Here is a 13,099-nt window from a genome sequence, read left to right as displayed (position 1 = left end):
CCTTACTCCTAGGTTGGATCTCTCTTTAACAACATTACTTCTGGTCCTGCTCTGTGGTGCTCAATCCCCTTTTCTCTTTTACAGCCTGTCAAATACAGGACATGTCACCCCCTAATCTTTCTCTTCGATAGGTGGACACCGCTAGCTTTCTCAACCATTCATCATATGGTTTAGCTTCCAGACCCCTTATCATCTTTAAGTTGTTGTACATTAATGTTATTAGCAATGCTTCCCCCCTTTGCTCCCTATTGCAATCTGTAAAACCCAGAACCAGAGGTACATACTATACATATAAAGGTTTCCTTCTAATGCCAAGTTGTACAAGAGGAAAAGAAACTTATTTAAGAGGGCAGAACAATTGGAGTATCTGATTACCTGCAGTGGCTTATAGACAGCTGGGTAAAAGAATGGGATATCTTCCAGACAGGACTTGTTACTTGTTTAGGTTTTGGTCACATGACTGATCTGAGTGATAGCAAATATTATGGAATTAAAGTCGTCAGTGCAAATGGGATCATTAAGATCTTTATCTTTTCACAGACTAGGGTTTATGGAAATCAGCTGTCCAGTTGGACGGTCTGGTTACACATTCATAGCAGCTGTTTTTTTTCAGTTCTGGTCCAGTTGCACTGGCGATCTGCTTTCTAGTCTCTAGTTTCAGTTTCTTTTAAATATCTGTTAAATACTTGGGGAGTGTCTCTTCTGATCTGAATTTTCTTCATTTGCCCAGAGGTTTAGACTCATTTGCACACATGGCAAATTTGACTTCCTGTTTCTGAGCCAGGTGCCTTGTGGGGAAATGCCTACACTTGGGAATGTATTTCGCTGAAGCCAACTAGATTTCATGATAGTTTTAGATGCTTTGTATAAAGCTTTTGGGATGCTTTGGTGGGTTGGATGATCTTTGATTTCCTCACAGTTTTAGCTCATATCAAGGATCATTATTATTTATTTGCTGGGTTGATAGGTTGCTCAATCAGAACTGACTTTGTTATAGGCCTGTTACCTTTATGCTATAACAAAAAAAACCCTGTCTGTTCTACCACATTTCATTCTTTATTTAAGGAGGAAAATTCTAGAGTTTAACCACATTATACAATTTGAAGGAAATCTATATATAAGTACAGAAGGTGAATTAGAAGTCTTAGAAGTGGTTTACAGATACTCTGAAGGGTGTAGCCAGGAGTTACCCTAGTTTTGATAACATCTCCTAGCTAGAAAAAAAGAATTTGTGTGGTGAATCTGTGTTGGGTTTTGCTGATTATCTCAGCGGACAATTTCTTCCTCAACATTTTACCTAAGATAAAGAAACCTCTAGGATTGCAGCAGTTGTAGCAATCACTGAGGTATATTGCAATCTTACTTTAGTCCCCATAGCAGTTAGTACTGTAATATTAAACAAACTTCAGTGGAATTTCAAAATAGGAAAGGCATTTTGTTTTAAATTGAAGGCATAGTATATGGATAATTTTTTTTAAAAAAAATCCAACTCTAAGGCCTTAGCATTTTTTGTGTGGGAGTAGCTATACTAAACAAACAAACAAACAAACAAACATTCTAATATCTTAAGAGATATTAGAAATTGGGTCAAAAGTCCACAGGCCGATAATCTGGTTCAGTTGTTATTCTTCCAAGTAGATTCTTTTGTTCCTGTGAGGCTAGCGTGGAGATAATTTAGACTGAAGTCAAAAAGTTTTTCTGATAATCACAGATCATCCCAAAGGTGAGCAGATGCATTAAAAATACTACTCTTAAATTTATTTCAAGGTACCTACAGTTTGGAAATATGTAGAAAAGTGATGTTAAAGATGTACTTATAGAAGATTGAATATAAAATAATAGACACAAAACTCTAGTATCGCCGAGGTGGTGCAGTGGTTAAATGCAGCACTGCAGGCTACTTCAGCTGACTGCAATTCTGCAGTTCGGCTGTTCAAATCTCACTGGCTCAGGGTTGACCCAGCCTTCCATCCTTCCGAGGTGGGTAAAATGAGGACCCGGATTGTTGTTGGGGGCAATATGCTGACTCTGTAAACCGCTTAGAGAGGGCTGAAAGCCCTATGAAGCGGTATATAAGTCTAACTGCTATTGCTATTGCTATAATCAGACTCCTGTGTTTTATGTGAGCATTCCAAATATCTATTTGCATAGATAACTTCGGATTGTTTGAAATCAAGGCTCTACATTTCTTTCATCAATTGTGTATTTATGAATAACAGGCCTATTAAAGAAAATCAGCCTTATGGTCTTCTGATGAGTAACAGCTCATTGGCACAAAATAGACAAAAACATATAATTTTCTTCATTCCGTTTCATAATTTATCACATTCACACAGTAATGCACCAGAGATCCCACCAGTTTCTTACAAAGATTGAATGACTGACTACCTAAGAAAATTACACCTTTCAAAAATTCTGTTTTTTATGTGGCTAGAAAGACATAGGGAAGTTTATTGCTCTAAAATAGGTATATTAAACTTTGCTGAGGGGAAAAAATAGTTCGCTGAGAAGAAAAAAAAAATTTACTTTTTTTTGTCAATGCAGCAAGAAATTGCACATTATTTATTAAAAAAAAAACCTCCGTCCCAAGGTACATCTTAGCTTTGTGATGGCGAATCTATGACATGTGTGCCAGAGGTGGCATGCAGAGCACTCTCTGTGGGCATGCGCACTGTCACCAGCTGCTCTTCTGGTTTCTGGCCAGTGGTGAGATTCAGCCAGTTCGCACCTATTCGGGAGAACTGGTTGTTAACTTTCTAAGCAGTTCAGAGAACCGATTGTTGGAAGAAATCTCCTTTTGTTTTTTTGCACTTTACAGGGCTAATCCTGTATGGAAGACAGGAAGGAAACATTCTGGAATTTCTTCTAGCCTAATCTTTATTGCCCTGCTTACAGAAACTGCCTCTCCAGCTAACCCTTATTACATTGTAACAGCTAAGGTGAAGCGCCCATCGACCTGAGTGATGCTAAATTGGCCACGTCTACACAGTTACATGACCACTGAGCCCTGCCTACCCAGCTGGTTGTAAGGGCAGAGAACTGGTTGTTAAATTATTTGAATCCCACCACTGTTTCTGCCATACACATACACATCGGCCAGCTAGTCTTTGCAGGCACCGGAGTGCCGGAAAGTGCCCCAAAAAACAGTCAAAAATGGCCATGAAAATCAGGCATGTGCATGCCGGCCAGCTGGTGTTTGCGTTTCCGGTACTCCGGCATGCTCACATGCACGCATGTTCCAGTTCGGGCACTCGGTGCTGAAAAGATTCGCCATCACTGGCTTAGCTTGTGACTATAAAGTTGTACCAATTACCTCTGTCATAAGAATTGATCTTAACTGCTTAATTATTTATGCTGTCAAAGAAGTTTAGAATTTCTTGAATATTGCCCTATCCTGAACTGGGAAGGAGAAACATTGCTCTGAGCCCATATCTCTGTAAACATTATCTATAAAACTATAGATATGTTTGGTGAACTGCAACATTTAAACTTTTTGGCAGGAGAAGCAGTTCTATAAGTTCACTCTTGTTGAGGTCATAATTCTTGACAAATGTACAATAATAACTATAAGAGAAATTTCATTTCATACATAAGGGATATCAAGGAGAATCGCTATCTGCATACCTCAGCCTTTCTTCCCAAATCATCCCTTCTGATGATACTGTTTTAAGTTTTGATTAAGCTCTGTTAGTATACACAACAAGAAGCCAAAAGTAAGGGCCAAGGTAGCAGCTATGTGAGAGATACCTTCATATTTGAGACTCATTTGTTCATATTTGGTGAATAGCCTAATCGATATTTCAGGAAAAGGTCACACCAATTCATTTATCTGAAATCCGGTACTCAAATCTTGTTGTCTGGTTCAGCTTCTGTGCTAGAATACTACTGCCTTCCTATCATTTCAGATTATTTTCGTTTCATCTTGTATCTCAGGAACTGTCTCATTTGTATGATGAATGTAGCAGATTTTGCATTCTGTGGCAGAACAAAAATTTAAGTTGTGCAGAAGATATGATGAGCCTTCCTAATTATACCTAGATGACAAAACTAAATACAAATAGTTAATGGTTGGATTCTGCCCCATTTCCCCACTTTACAACAGTGGTTATAGGTGTAGGTTCCCTTCATTCTCATGGCTTCAGTTCCTGAAACTAAGTTTTTTCTCAGACTAAGCAAGAATGTCAGAAACTTGGCTGATGTTTAAGCTTTTGATTATAATTTATATATGCATTTGTTGGAATAGAAGTACCTATCCCTTGCCGAAGGCTCTTCTTCAACATCTGTGATGTGACCTCACATAGGTTGCTCATACTGCATACCTGCTCCCACCTTCTTCTCTTTCACCATTTCATTCCAACAAGTTATTTTCAAAAGATATGCAGACCTCAGACAATCTCAGAGGATGGAAATTTTTGCTGAACTTTTACGTTTATGTAGATAGATTGAAGAAAATCCCATGATCTCGTTGGCTCTTGTCTCATCACGGTATAGGTTCATATTTGCAGGTTTTATTTTGTTCATACTTTATATGGAATGCCTGTAAAAATAAAACCAATCCATAATTATGAATGATGAAAAATGAAAAAGCCAGGAATTTTATGTGATAAATCCTGTTTTTTATTCATGTTGGGAAGTGAATGTGTCACGATCATTGGAAAAATCATGAGTCGTAGTTCTGAGCTGCATTAGGTTTGGTGGACCACAAATTGCTTGAGTCGGGCTGCGCGGTTCTTCAGAATTGAGCTCCAAGAGTGGTTTGGATTGTGTTTGTCGATGACACTTTGAAGTAACAGTGCAATTTTCTCTAGGAACCATATTCTTTACTAGGATTTGCATGTTTGCTGCTATCTATTTCAAATTTTAGCAAGGTTTCCATTTATATTGTTGAATCTAAATTTTTGAAGCAAACTAAACTATGCACCATGAACAAATCTATAGGGAATTGAAATGGTGTACATAGTTCAAGACAGATTTCCTTACTCTGTAGCACAGTTATTTGTTTAAAATTTGTATAGTGATCTTCAAAACAAGGCTGTAAATGGGAAAGTCATCAAATTTGCAGGTGGCTCCAAGTTGTGGGGGTGGGGGGAATAACCAACACGTTAGAAGATAAACTCAAGTTCCAAAACAATCTTGACAGACTTGAACTCTGGGTCTTATCCAACAAAATACAATTAAGTGGTGAGAAAAGTAAGGTCTTACGCTTAGGCAAGGAAAATCAACTAGGTGGTACCTGGATGAACAGCAATAACTGTGAGAGGGATCTAGATGTCCTGGATACTGACGTATGAGCCAGTGTGCTGCAGCTGCAAAAAAGTCAAAAGACAGATAATATCAACAGACAGATAATATCAAGCTCATTTAAAGTGATGTAGTATTTTATACTACATAGACCACTCTTGGAATACTGCATACAGTTCTGGTCACCACAATATAAAAAAAAGGCGTTGAGACTCTGGGAAATTTGCAGAAAAGAGCAACAAAGGTAATTAGAGGACGAGGCGCTAAACCGTTCAATATATGGATGTAGGAACTAGGTTTGTCTAGTCTAATAAAGAGAAGAGCTAGGGGTGGTGACATAAAAACAGTCTTCCAATATTTCAGGGTTTGTTACAGAGAAGAGGGGATTAACCTTTTCTTCAAAATATTTGAGAGCAGGACAAGAAGGTACAGATGGAAGTTTAGCAAAGAGAGATCCAAGCTAGGATTAAGAAGAAATTTTCTGACAATGAGAGTAATTATTCAGTGCAACAGTTGCCTCCTAAAGTTGTGAGTGCTCCATCTCTGGAGGTTTTCAAGATGAGATTGAGCCACTTGTCCAAAATGTTATAAAATTCCCTCCTTAAGCAAGGGGCTGGACTAGAAGAACTCCACGGTTCTTTCCAACCCTATTATTCTATGTTTTATGTATAGATTATTCCAGTGGTGGGTTTCAATTTTTTTAGAACATCTTCTGTAGGTGTGGCCTACTTTGTGGGAGTGGCTTGCCGGCCATGTAACCAGGCGAGAGTGGCCTGCCAGACATGTGACCGAGTGGGAGTGGCTTGACAGTCATGTGACTGAGTGGGCGTGGCCAACTTATAAAATATGGTGAAACTCACTTAACAACGCTCTTGCTTAGCAGCCAAAATGTTGGCTCAGAAACTCTGGCATTTGAAGTACGCAAGTCTTAAAGCTGTCAAGTTACAAAACTCTTGCACCCCAACCCTTTAGGAAAAAAACCCCAGGGGTGTTCAAACTTGACAGCTTTAAGACTTGTGGACTTCAACTCCCAGAATTCCTCCTCTCGCTCTTCATCTTGATGATGTGCAGATGGGCGGGGAGGAGGGAGCTAGAACCGGTTCTAAACGGCACTGTAGATTTGTGGAACCTCTTCTGTAGAAGAGGTTAGAACTGGCAGGAACCCATCCCTGGTATATCCTTAAAAATATTCATCAGTTTAGCTCACGTAAGTTGGGATCTCTTTCTCCCAGTGTGGCAACCTAAGCATCAATAAGTTTTCATTTGCATGTGCAGCTGTCCTCTTAACTTCAGCTCTGAGGGTGCTTTCTAAGGTTCTGTCTCTAATCTTCAAATTTACCTCTTCTGATAAGAAGAAAAAATATCTATAGTTGAACAGTTTATGTACAAATTGCACCAACGAAACATGTAATTCACAAAGTAAAATATAGCTTACCCTTCATGAATTATGACATTAAATGTTAACAATGATAGTTGTTTTGCAGATATCAAAGCTAAAATAAGATTTTGAAGTTTAGAGTTAGCAATGTGTGGGAAGGGATTTGAGGTGGGGGGAGCTTTTATTCCAATTTCTGCCTACCCAAAACCTTAAAAATCCCTGGGCTCATAAAATAGAAGCAATTTTACTTTCAAGAGATGACAGCCTTAATTCACTGACAAGATGCCAGCCAGAACAAATATGCAAAATATGCCATATATTATTCATCTTGTTTTGATTTTTCTATCTGTAGTCACCTGTTTTTGTGAATGTCTTAATCCTTAAAAATAAAGTGCTAGCCAAAATCATATTTCTGAAAATACATATCTTTATTTAAAAAAACACCTCTATGTGGAAAAAAATGGCACGTATTGTCTGCTGCACATTTGTGCCTTTGTGCTCTTTAAATATTCTAATTAATTTCAAATAAACAATACCATGTTTAATGGCTCATTTCATAATTCCTTCTTCCTTCCTTCAGCTCCTAAATAGCCTTCTCCTCTACTTGGTGAATTGGGATTTTACTCTTGCTCAAACAGGGGACTCTATACATTTTGGACAAATGACTGATCCAATATCTTTTTGAAATTCTCCAGGGATGGACCATCCACAATTTTTGAAGGCAAGCCATTCCACTGATTAATTGTTCTCACTCTCAGGAAATTTCTTGTTGAGAGAACTCTGAAAGTTCTAGATTAAATCTCTCTTTAATGATATTTCACCCATTACTTCTTGTCCTGCCGTCAGGTACTTTGGAGAACAGGTTAGTCCCTTATTCTCTGTGACAGCCCCTCAAGTACTAGAAGACTATCAGTCCTCTAGTCCCTCAGTCCTTCTCTTTGTTAGACTAGTCATACCTAATTCCCTCAAAGTCCATCGTAATCACAACTAAACTTAAACCGAATTGATGATTAGTTGATCGATTGATTAGATGCTATCAAGTCAGTATTGATTCTTAGCAACCACAGAGGTAGGCTTTTTCTAGAATAGCCTTTGAGGTCCCCCAGTGGTACATTAATTGCTGATGTAATCAGTCCATCCACCTTGCCATCAGTCCATCTACTTCCTTCAACTTTCTTTAGTATTATGTATTTATCAAGGGAGCTGGATAGTTGTATACAGCAAAGGCGAACCTATGGCACGAATTGGCATGTGGAGCCATGTTGCATGGCATGCGTGGCATTGCCCGTTCCTCTTCTGGGTTTCTGGCGTGCATTCATGTGTGGCGATCACCTGGCCTCTGCACGTGCAGCAGTGCCAGAAACTGGAAGAGCTGGTCTTCCGTTTTTCCGTGTGAGCATACACATTGGCCAGCTGATCATCGTGCATGCATGCGCACCAGTAACCAGAAGTCTAGCTGGTGTGCCAGAAACTGGAAGTTCATTTTCAGGTGCGTGCATGCCCCCTGGGCAACTCCTCTTCCGTGTTGTGGACCAGATGATCGCGCAAGCGGAATTCCTTTTTGGTACTCAGTGCCGAAAAGATCCACCATCACTAGTATACATTGTCCAAAATATGATTATTTGATTCTGGTCATTTGAATCTTGCATGAGGACTTTAATAGTTTTATTTTAGAATTCATTTCCATGTTTCTCCCACTATGTTTTTATAACTCAAAAGTATCAATAGTACTTCTATTCCACTTTTTAAAAATACAACTTTTGCATAATACAATACAATAGCAGAGTTGGAAGGGACCTTGGAGGTCTTCTAGTCCAACCCCCTGCCTAGGCAGGTAGCCTTATATTGTTTCAGACAAATGGCTATCCAGCTTCTTCTTAAAGACTTCCAGTGTTGGGGCATTCAGAAATTCTGGAGGCAAGCTGTTCCACTAATTAATTGTTCTAACTGTCAGGAAATTTCTCCTCGGTTCTAAGTTGCTCCCCTCCTTGATTAGTTTCCACCCGTTGCTTCTTGTTCTACACTCAGGTGCCTTGGAGAATAGTTTGACTCTCTCTTCTTTATGGCAACCCCTGAGATATTGGAACATTGCTATCATGTCTGCCCTAGTCCTTCTTTTCATTAAACTAGACATACCCAGTTCCTGCAACCGTTCTTCATATGTTTTAGCCTCCAGTCCCCTAATCCTCTTTGTTGCTCTTCTCTGCACTCTTTCTAGAATCTCCACATCTTTTCTACATCGTGGCGACCAAAACTGAACGCAATATTCCAAGTGTGGCCTTACCAAGGCATTACAAAGTGGTATTAATACTTACGTGATCTTGATTCTATCCCTGTTTATTTAACTGTGTTGGTTTTTTTGGCAGCTGCTGGCTCATATTTAAATGGTTGTCCACTAGGACTCCAAGATCCCTCTCTATAACACCATCTATAACAGTGTTTCTTAACCATGGCAACTTTAAGATATATGGGCTGAGCACCCAGATTGCAGTCATTAACTGCAAAGATGCTTCTAATGGCCAGAAATCCAAGGTCTGGTCGTAAGACCCCTTCATTTTACTCCATTGTAATTTCGATCAGTTTTTGAGCAGTGTAAATGTTATTAAATGCCATGTCATTAAAATGTTCTGGGACAACCTTAAGGCTTTGGGTCATCCCATGATTACTGTTTATTTAATATTTTTCCTTTCTGTTTTATTGCAATTTTGGAGGCTTGCGTACGGCCTGAGTAATTAATAGCATTGCTCTTTTGTTGCTGAAAGCACAACACACACATACACAAATAATTGGACAGGATATTTTTTAGAAAAACGCAGCTTAAGAAAGATGTACTGTATTTTTCAGAGTATAAGATGCACCAGAATATAAGAAGTACCAAGATTTTGAAGAGGCAAATTTTTAAAAACAGGTTTTGCACTCTGCAGACCTCCCAAACATGGCCCATTTTTTTGAAAACGGGGGCTCCTGGGAGTTGCCCCCCAAAACGAGCAAAAATGGCCTTTTTCGTAAAAATGGGCCTGTTTTTTGTCAAAAAAAGGGCATGCATAGCCTTTAAGAGGTTTATAGAGTGCTTCTGAGGGGTAGGGGGCAAAAGCAAGCAAAAACTGACCTGTTTTTCACTCATTTCTGCCCTCTCCAGCGCCCAGGAGCACACTATAAGCCTCCTAAAGGCTCTGCATGGCCATTTTGGTGAAGGGGGCAGGGTTTCGGGAGGCCAAAAATGCTGTATTCAGTATATAAGATGCACCCAGATTTTCAGCCTCTTTTTTGAGGGAAAAAGGTACGTCCTATACTCTGAAAAATACAGTACATAGCAACTGGTGGCCACTGCAGCCACACAGAGGCTTATTCTCATACAAAGCATGTTATGCTCTATTTAATGCAAAGTGAAAACGTTTCACTCTTTGGAAAGATGAAGCCTATATTTAAAGCCTGGATTTCCCCCCTTTCATTTCTAAGGGTGTGGTTATTCAATAAAGGGCTTTGCTTTTTAAATTACACATTCAAGCATCTAAATTGGCTTGCAAAATTATAGGACATCTTGATTGTTGTGCTGATGCCCTGTAGATGAAAGTCAGTTATCTTTAAACCCTTCAGAAAGGTGATTTTAATTATAATTAAACATAGTCAATGAGGGTGCAATGAATTTAAGATTTGTAATGTGTTCTTGTATGTGTAAATAAAACAGAATAAAGAGAAGGAATTTAAATCTGTGTCGAGAATAGTAGGTCTGAGATTACAAGAATATTTGCAGTGTCATATAATATTAAAGTGGAAAGCTAAATAAGTAACCTTAATTAGACTGTGATTTTAAACACGCTTGCCTGATGAAACAATGGGAGTTACTTCAGATCAGCATACATAGGATTGTTTGGAATTTACAGTGTTGTGAGTTGTGTGAGGATGTGGGGGGTGTTATTTTCAATGGCTGTTTCTTCTTCTTCTTTAAAACATAGTTGAAAAAGGTGTGTCAAGTGCTACTAAATTTTTATGACTATAACTCCATTCATATGTCTCAAAAAAGTCATTCTTTTTTTTAAAAAAAAATTTCGCAAACAATTTATTTTCTTTGGGGAAAAGCAAATAGTGTAGCATATTTTCTAAATCACGTGGACAAAACTACACATTTGAAAATTAATCTTTCTCAGTGGAGCTCTGATCAGTGTGAGACAGTGACGTGCGGTGAGGTTTATGGCTGGTGAGGCACTGACACAGTGGTGGGTTTCAATTTTTTTTTTTTAGACTTGTGCACTTCAACTCCCAGAATTCCACAGCCAGGCATGCTCAGTTTCGATTTAAAGTATTTGTTTTCCTCCTTTGCGAAAAAGTTTCCTTCATTCTTTTTCTTCTCCCTCCCCCTCCTTCCTCCCTCTCCCCCTCCCTCCCCCCTCTCTTAAACAGACACACGGACACAGAGAAGTTGGCTTGGACTATCTCTCCTACCCCCTTCCCTCTCTCACTCACTCTCTCTCAAACAAACACAAACACAGAAGTTGGATTGGATATATTTTCCTCACCTACGTCAGGAATTTTTCGGCTTTTAACCCTTGCTTAACTCTGCTTGAGTGATCATAAAACGCCTAAAGTCAGACTAGATGAGGCACGTCGTTCTCCTGCCTCCTCCTGTAGAGGGTGCTTTTTAGAGGCTTTTTTAAACAGTTAAGCAGAGTCATCCACAGTGACTCTGGCAGCAACTAGCTCAGCCTGACCTCAGCTCTTGCCTTTTGCCTTCTACATTTTTTTTCTTTTCATGATGACAGTGGTGAGGCTCTGCCTCCCCTGTCTCCTCTGACTGCACGTCCCTGGTGTGAGAGGGTTTTCCACGAAAGAACCGTGTGGAAAAATCAGGAAATTCAAGGTCAGGAAACACATACTTTATGATAAAAAAAACAACAATCTAAAAATGCTACACAGATATTCTGGATAGAATAACAGAACCTTGAATTCTGTCATCTGCCCCGTCTTATGCCCAACAGAGTTATTTTGAGTTGTTTCTCATGCTTTTCATTATCTTAGGACTGAGTTACTGTTTCTAATAATTCATCCACTCCTTTCCTAATCCCTGCTCTACACTGACAACAATCAACATGTTGAACGGAAGACTTAGTGGCTGTCCTGTTTAGCAATGTAGTGACTGTTCTATTTGGCAACTGCTCAATCTTATAACTGCTGAAAAAATATGACCAATCATCACTTGGCTGTTGCAGTGTCCCCTCAGTCAAGTGGTCAACATTTGGGTACTTTGCAGTGTTCCATGGTCACGCAATCACCGTTTGTGTGTTTCACAACTGGCTTCCAACAACAGAGTCAATGAAGATGCTGGCAGCCAAATTGCAATTTATGGTCATGTGATGTCTCAAAGACCCACAATGACTTTCGTAATGACTGAATGGGAAGTAATGTCGTAAGTCTGCATGTTCAAGTGATGTTTCACTTATCGACTGTGATGGAGTTAGCAATTATGGTTGGCAAGTGAAGACTACCAATTTTGTTGTATTTATTTTGTACAGTGTCAATAAAGACTATACTATTGCTACAGCCTTAGTTTCTCTCCTTCACAATGGTGTCTATAAATATTGCCAGTTGATGAATGAAACTAACGTTTTCCATGGAGGTTTCATAAAGTAAGCTAGCCATGAAGACACCCTTCCCAAAAGTAGTGAATATCAGGGATCTCTCAGATAGGCTAATTTTTAAAATGTGTGTAATTTTGGTTTGATCCGCTACTTCTCACAGACTTTTATGTTGTAGACTTTTGTGCAAAACATGCAAGCAAATCTGTATCAAATTGATTCAGTGACAGTTGAGGATTTTTGACTAGAGAAGTTATACTCCATAGGCAATAGCAAAAAAAAAGTGAGTTTTAGATGGCATCCTAAGAGTTGGAAGGTTATCAGGGAAGATGCCAGAATCTGTGCAGTGGAACCACAATTGTGGATAATTTCAACAACTCTTGCATTTAACCATAGAAGTTGTGACTGATGAAGATAATCCTACTCATCTGAGATGCAACACTTCTTTATTCATTGGTTATATGCTTGATACCCTGTTTTCCCAAAAACAAGACCCAACCAGAAAATAAGCCCTAGTATGATATTTCAGGATGCTCATAATATAAGCCCTACTTCAAAAAATAAGCTCCAGTTAAGCTGGACACATTTAGTACCATATTTTCCCCAAAATAAGACCTAATGGGAAAATAAGACATAATGTGTATTGGAGCAAAAATTAATATAAGATCCAGTAGTAGCCCACGGGTAGTTAAAACTGTTTGGTACATCTGAAAAAAAGAAAGGTTGAACACTTGATTGCAGGCTATTGTGTGAGTCCCCTCAACAACTGGCTGAGTGTCCAGTCACTTTGTGTTGTACGAGTCTTTGCGTATTGTCAAAAAAACCTTGGTGGCATTTCCTTAAGCTCCGCTTTCTAGTCAAAACTTTGTGAAGATTGGGCCTTCATTCTCCTTTCCAGCAACCTCAC

General features: G+C 39.1%; 1 protein-coding gene across 1 annotated transcript in view; it reads left to right on the top strand.

Annotated features, from left to right (window-relative positions):
• Positions 1–13,099, top strand: part of ABCC4 (ATP binding cassette subfamily C member 4 (PEL blood group)) — a 199,853-nt gene that overhangs the window by 180,300 nt on the left and 6,454 nt on the right. The window lies entirely within an intron of this gene.

This window comes from Thamnophis sirtalis, unplaced genomic scaffold (assembly GCF_051295495.1).
Source record: "Thamnophis sirtalis isolate CommonGarterSnake01/CBP01778 unplaced genomic scaffold, rThaSir2_p1.2 scaffold_12, whole genome shotgun sequence".
Classification (NCBI taxonomy): Eukaryota; Metazoa; Chordata; class Lepidosauria; order Squamata; family Natricidae; genus Thamnophis; species Thamnophis sirtalis.
Note: the sequence above shows the minus strand (reverse complement) of the source record. Positions and strands in the feature narration are given on the sequence as shown.